The sequence below is a fragment of the Babylonia areolata genome, chromosome 34, assembly GCF_041734735.1.
Source record: "Babylonia areolata isolate BAREFJ2019XMU chromosome 34, ASM4173473v1, whole genome shotgun sequence".
Classification (NCBI taxonomy): domain Eukaryota; kingdom Metazoa; phylum Mollusca; class Gastropoda; order Neogastropoda; family Buccinidae; genus Babylonia; species Babylonia areolata.
Window position 1 is genome coordinate 23,420,005 of NC_134909.1, and position 7,500 is coordinate 23,427,504.

Here is a 7,500-nt window from a genome sequence, read left to right on the forward strand (position 1 = left end):
ACACACCACCACCAACACCAAACCCTGCACAAGAAAACTACCACTGCACAAGTCCTCACAAACAGCAAGTCCCGAACAGGAACGTTTCACTTTCCTTTCGTTTCGTTTCGTGGTCGCCTTGGGTTTGGGTTTTGCCTTCACCCCACTGACAGAGACAGCAGCACGCGCGTGCATTGCCTGCCTGTCTCCCTCCCTCCCTCTCTCTCCCTCTCTCTCTTTCTCTCCCCCTCTCTCTCTCACACGCTGACGCCCTCTCTCTTTCTTTGAGCTAGAACGTTGACACAGGCAGAGGATCCCCCCCCTACTCCCCCCCACCTCCCCTTTCTAAATCCCCAGCTTTACGTCTTGCACGTGCGGAAAGGGGCGGGGCTTGTTGCGATGATGGACGTGTCAAGATCGATCAGAACTATGTGAGAGAGAGAGAGAGAGAGTTGGGGGTTCGGGGAGTTGTCGTTCACCAGCGCACGCGGGCTTTGTGGTAAGGGAGATAACTTTGTTCGGGTGCCGAGGTGTTGAAAGGATGTTTGTGACGACTGGCTGTTTGTTGCTTCCCTTGCATTGAAAGAAGAGAGAGGGGAGAGAGAGAGAGAGAGGGGAGAGGAGAGAGAGGGGGTGAGAGGGGGGAGAGCGAGAGAGAGAGAGAGGAGAGAGCGAGAGAGAGTGAGAGAGGGGAGAGAGAGAGAGAGGGGGAGAGAGAGAGAGAGGGGAGAGAGCGAGAGAGAGAGAGAGCGAGAGAGTGAGAGAGAGAGAGAGAGTGAGAGAGAGAGAGAGAGAGAGAGAGAATGAATGAATCTTTATTTTCCAACGGTGAAGATATTAGCACTTTGGCCGACTTACACATCTGCCGTTGTTCTAAGAGACACACAAACATGTACGCAGAGAGAGTGAGAGAACGAGAGAGAGAGAGAGCGAGAGCGAGAGAGAGAGAGGAGAGAGAGAGTGAGAGAGAGGAGAGAGAGAGAGCGGCCGGGGTGTTGGGGGGCAGGGGGGAGTGGGGATGAGGGTGGTATAGTCATACCAGTAAAGAAATGTAAAAAATGCATATGAATACTGATCTAGAAAGATAAACTAGCCAGTCTAACAATTCATCAGGCACACAACATCTTCGCACAACTTGACTTCTTTTTTCTTCTTCTTGTTCTTTTTCCATTACAAGCAAACACGTTTCACAGCTGAACAATCACCTGACCAGTGAAAAGAAAATGTTGCTGGCATTACCGCATTCGTTACAGAGAAACGAGGGAAAGATATTGATGCTTAAAACATACCATTTATGTTTCATTGTTTTGTTTTGTTTTTAGATAATATTGGCCATCTTGGCATATTGAACTATGCAAGAACATTGTATTGAATAAACATATGGCGTATGTATTGATTGTAAATCAGTAAAGTGTCGACAAATCAAACGAATCTGCATTCCAAGTCCAAACAGACCAAACTGTAACTGTTTAATTTTCGCATAATCATTACCCCCACCCCCACCAGACCCCACCCTCACCCCTATATTCCCTGTTCCCAACCGGCCATCCAACAGACACAGCCATCACAAACTCCCTGTTCCCAACCGGCCATCCAACAGACACAACCATCACAAACTCCCTGTTCTATCCAACAGACACAGCCATCACAAACTCCCTGTTCCATCCAACAGACACAACCATCACAAACTCCCTGTTCCCAACCGGCCATCCAACAGACACAGCCATCACAAACTCCCTGTTCCATCCAACAGACACAGCCATCACAAACTCCCTGTTCCCAACCGGCCATCCAACAGACACAACCATCACAAACTCCCTGTTCCCCACTGGCCATCCAACAGACACAACCATCACAAACTCCCTGTTCCCCTCCGGCCATCCAACAGACACAACCATCACAAACTCCCTGTTCCATCCAACAGACACAACCATCACAAACTCCCTGTTCCATCCAACAGACACAACCATCACAAACTCCCTGTTCCATCCAACAGACACAGCCATCACAAACTCCCTGTTCCCCACCGGCCATCCAACAGACACAACCATCACAAACTCCCTGTTCCCCACCGGCCATCCAACAGACACAACCATCACAAACTCCCTGTTCCCCACCGGCCATCCAACAGACACAACCATCACAAACTCCCTGTTCCATCCAACAGACACAGCCATCACAAACTCCCTGTTCCATCCAACAGACACAACCATCACAAACTCCCTGTTCCCCACCGGCCATACAACAGACACAACCATCACAAACTCCCTGTTCCATCCAACAGACACAACCATCACAAACTCCCTTTTCCCACCGGCCATACAACAGACACAACCATCACAAACTCCCTGTTCCATCCAACAGACACAACCATCACAAACTCCCTGTTCCATCCAACAGACACAGCCATCACAAACTCCCTGTTCCCCACCGGCCATCCAACAGACACAACCATCACAAACTCCCTGTCCCATCCAACAGACACAACCATCACAAACTCCCTGTTCCCCACCGGCCATCCAACAGACACAACCATCACAAACTCCCTGTTCCATCCAACAGACACAACCATCACAAACTAATGCAATTTGAACATTGTCAGTTACTGATCAGCAATGTTTGATCATCGGTCAAAATCTTGCCAAGACATCAAAATAATGCACACACATGTCATTTGTGTATAAAAAAAAAATCAAAAAAAATCAATTGTCGTCCAATGAAGCGTGATGCTACTACTCCCTTCATGGTCCAAAAGAGTGCTCTTGTGAGTGTGTTTGTGCTTGTAATTACTTGAGAGAAAAAAAGAAATGATAATCAACCACTCCCATAAAAATACATTGATCTAATAAGTTACGTATCTGCTTTAAAACAAGAAAATGATGCGTTAAAATCTGAAAATGAAAGACTGAATTCTAGGCTTGAATGTCTACATATACACATACATACATACATGACAAAATAATGCAATCTGAACAGTTTCAGTTTCAGTAGCTCAAGGAGGCGTCACTGCGTTCGGACAAATCCATATACACTACACCACATCTGCCAAGCAGATGCCTGACCAGCAGCGTAACCCAACGCGCTTAGTCAGGCCTTGAGGGGAAAAAAAAGAAGAAAAAAAGGTGAATAAATAATAGATAAGCGTACGGAAATAAATAAATAAATAAATAATAATTATAATATAAAAACTGAACATCTTTTAGGTAATGGTCAGCGGTGGTCAGTAATGACCAAACAGTAGCAGTTGGTAGTGAAAACCTACCAAGAGGACGTCATCAAAAGCACAAGCATACAACATCAGTGGTTTTTCACTAGTGACTGTAAGGGTGCATACTGATGACACTCCTCACTAAGCTGATGGTAGTACTCGCTTTGTCGCAGAGACAATAGAACGAGCCTCTATTGGAAGCAGCTGGTGGAGAGATTAGAACGATCATGGTCGTACTTGATCTTTATTGGGCACTGTGGGTAACTCGAGGAGAAAAAGAGTGGGGGTGGGGGTGGGGGTGGAGGGGGTGATGAATGCACAATCACGTCAGGATGATACCTGCTGTAAATGATCACTCACCCTTTGGCCTAGCGATGATGATAAATGACCATCGGTGTGTGTGTGTGTGTGTGTGTGTGTGTGTGTGTGTGTGTGTGTGTGTGTGTGCAAATATGCGTATGTGCGTATGTGCATGTCTGTGTGTGTGCGCGCGCGCAAATGTGCACGTGCGCGTTCGTGTGTGTGTATGTGTGTGTGTGTGTGTGTGTGTGTGTGTGTGTGTGTGTGTGTCTGTCTGTCTCTCTCTCTCTCTCTCTCTCTCTCTCCCTCTCTCTCGCTCTCTCTCTCTGCTTTCCCCTCCTCCTCCTCTTCAACCCTAACACCCACCTACCCCCCACCCCCCACACACATGCACCTCCCCCATGATGGGGTCACGGGGTCAGGGTGTAAAGGTCAGACCGACAATCGTCGCTTTTTGCCTTGTGTCGCAATCATCCTCAATCCTCGGGGCAATCAGCCAGGGGTCCGTGAGGGAATTGTGTGTGGGGGCTTAAATGGGGGGTGGAGGGGGGGGTGTGAGAGAGAGAAGGAGAGAGAGAGAGATGAGGGGAGGAGAGGGGGAGAGAGGGGGTAGGAGAGGGAGAGGGAGGGGGACTGACGGGGAAGGAGAGGGAGAGAGAGGGAGAAGGAGAGGGAGAGAGAGGGAGAAGGAGGGAGAGAGAAATGGGGGGTAGGAGAGATAGGAGATAGAGAGAGGGAGAAGGAGGGAGAGAGAGAGGGAGAGAGAGAGGGAGCGGGGGAAGAAGGGGGGGAGACAGGGGGTAGGAGAGGGAGATAGGAGGGAGAGTGAGAGAGAAAGGGGGGAGAAGAGGGAGAAAGAGAGATGGGGTGTAGGAGAGGGAGGAGAGAGAGAGGTAGAGACGGAGGAGGAGAGGGAGAGAGAGGGAGAAGGAGGGAGAGAGAGGGAGAAGGAGGGAGAGAGAGGGAGAGAGAGGGAGAAGAGGGAGAGATAGGGAGAGAGAGGAAGAAGGAGAGGGAGAGAGAGAGAGGGAGAGAGAGGGAGAAGAAGGGAGAGGGAGGGAGGGAGAGAGAGAGAGAGGGAAAAGGAGGGAGAGAGAAATGGGGGTGGGTGGGAGAGAGAGGAGATAGAGAGAGGGAGAGACAGAGGGAGGGAGAGGGAGAGAGAGAGGGAGAAGGAGGGCGAGAGAGGGGGACACAGAGAGAGAGCGGGGGAAGGAGGGGGGGGAGAGAAGAGACATAGGGAGAGAGGAAGAGAGAGGGAGAGAGAGGGGTGGAAGGAGAGGGGGAGACAGGGGGTAGGAGAGGGAGATAGGAGGGAGAGTGAGAGAGAAAGGGGGAGAAGAGGGAGAAAGAGAGATGGGGTGTAGGAGAGGGAGGAGAGAGAGAGAGGCAGAGACGGAGAGGGAGAGAGAGGGAGAAGGAGAGAATGAATGAATGAATGAATGGTTTATTCATATAGGCCATTGCCCCTCATGAAAGGGTGTCAGACAAAAACATATGTGAGAAGAAAAAATAAAATAAAATAAGCAAGACAAATATCATACGTTGTCATGCAGTATACACTTAACTAAGTAGTACACAGCAGATAAATAACAACACGCCTATTTAACTGAACTCAATAAAGTAATCGTGTCATCAGAAGTGGCACAAGCTTAATAAATGAATTTTACGACGTAAGAGTGGATCGAAGCTTAAACGCTTTGTACAGATAAATTGAGAAATTTCTGATAGTTGGGAGAAGGAGAGAGAGAGGGAGAGAGAGGGAGAAGGAGGGAGAGACAGATGGGGGTAGGAGAGGAAGGGAGAGAGAGGGAGAGAAAGAGAGAGGGAGAGAGAGCGGGAGAGAGAGAGGGAGAGAGAGAGAGAGGGAGGGAGAGAGAGGGAGAGAGAGCGGGGGAAAGAGAGGAGGAGAGAAAAGACATACATACATACATACAGACAGACAGACAGAGACCAAGCTCTAAGCGCTTTACAAACACGGAGTCATTTGCACAACAGGCTGTCTACCTGGGTTGAGCCGACTGACGGCTGTCATTGGGAGCTCATCATTCGTTTCCTGTGTCATTAAATCAGGTTTCAGTTATGCATTGACACTGTTACGGAACCGTTTGTAGCGGAAGGTATCAAAGCTGTCGACAAGATTGTCATTTGTCAACAGCAGCACAGATGACTTTATCAACAGATTCTTTGCTGTAACTCAGATGAACAAACTATCAATTGATAAACGAACGATCTTTGCTGTAGAACACGACAGCTTAATGCTGGTTCTCTTGTCAATAAGTTTTCTTTTTTTACTGCCATTGTTTTGCCAGTGCCAGACAAACATGAGACGTGTCACAACCTGCAATGGTCAATGCAAACAACAGTCCCACAAGCTAGCATCGTCTGCTACAGCCACTGAATGTTACATTTTTTGACTCACTTGTGTAAACAAAGTGAGTCTATGTTTTAACCCGGTGTTCGGTTGTCTGTGTGTGTGTGTCCGTGGTAAACTTTAACATTGACATTTTCTCTGCAACTACTTTGTCAGTTGACACCAAATTTGGCATAAAAATAGGAAAAATTCAGTTCTTTCCAGTCATCTTGTTTCAAACAATATTGCACCTATGGGACGGGCACAAAAAAATAAAGAATGAAGCCTAATTATATGCAAACTGCATTTACTGTTATATTTTTTTTTTTTGTATTATCTAAACTTGGCACTTTGATCTGACATTCTGACCCAACACCTGGAGCAGTCATTATTATCATTTTTTTTGTTCAAACAGGAACTTCTTTTGCTAAGCATGGAAGTTTTATTTATTTTGCAAACGTTTTGGTGCAGATAGTAAAAAAGGGAAATTACTCTGTAATTAATGCTAGGGGAGTTAATTTGCTTTAAACTGATCTTTCTCATCTTAAACATTACATTTTGAAATTATACTCAATACGTAAAAAAGCTTGGATTTTTTTTTATTTTTATTTTTAAGTGTATCACAAGTGAGTCTTGAAGGCCTTGCCTCTCTTGTTAAAATTATTTATTTACTATTCGACCGTGTGTCTGGCCTGAAGGCGATGCTGTGGGACCTAATTATGATGGACAGAAAGTCAGTGCCTGTCCCCACGATAACAATGGGCTGTCTGTCTGCAGACCGGCCAGCAGTCTACAATCAGGTTATCCGCCTCCCCCTGCAACACCTGTGGGAAGTGCTGCACATCCAGAATCGGCCTCTTCTCCCATGTGAGGACACACACCGACAGATAAGCCTGCCTGCCTACTCATCCGTCGGACCGACGGGAGACTCCATCATCCGCCTTCCCATCAGAGAGGACTGTTGTTTGTCCCTGACTTTCCAGTCTGTGGTAACGGCGCCTGCTGGGTAAAGGGTGGAGATTTTTCCCTGCTGGGTAAAGGGTGGAGATTTTTCCCTGCTGGGTAAAGGGTGGAGATTTTTCCCATCTCCCAGGTCAACATATGTGCAGACCTGCTTGTGCCTGAACCCCCTTCGTGTGTATACGCAAGCAGAAGATCAAATACGCACGTTAAAGATCCTGTAATCTATGTCAGCGTTCGGTGCATACCCAGCATCCCCGAAAACGGAGTATAGATAAAAACGGTCATACACGTAAAAGCCCACTCGTGTACATATGAGTGAAAGCGGGAGTTGCAGCCCACGAACGAAGAAGATTACTAAATTATTAAGCGTTGTTTGATTGATAAGAAAATACCCTTTCTTTGCTAATACAGTGATGCAGTCAATGTCTTTCGACGAAATCTTCATACGTGGTCATGATGCAGACTTAACTCACTCAGTACGGCCAGTCCTCTCTTCTCCTCTACACAGACCCCTCGGATGTCCAGTGGGTGTCTGTATGACCCAACCTTTAGCTTCCGTCGTCAGAATTGTGGTATTCTTTGTCAACATTCACGTCTTCAGTATAAGAGGCTTCCGCTTGCAATATTTTGATGATGGTAATTGGGGTGAAACGCTGTTAACGTCGTCTCTTTCGCCGTTCGTATGGAAAGAGTTTTA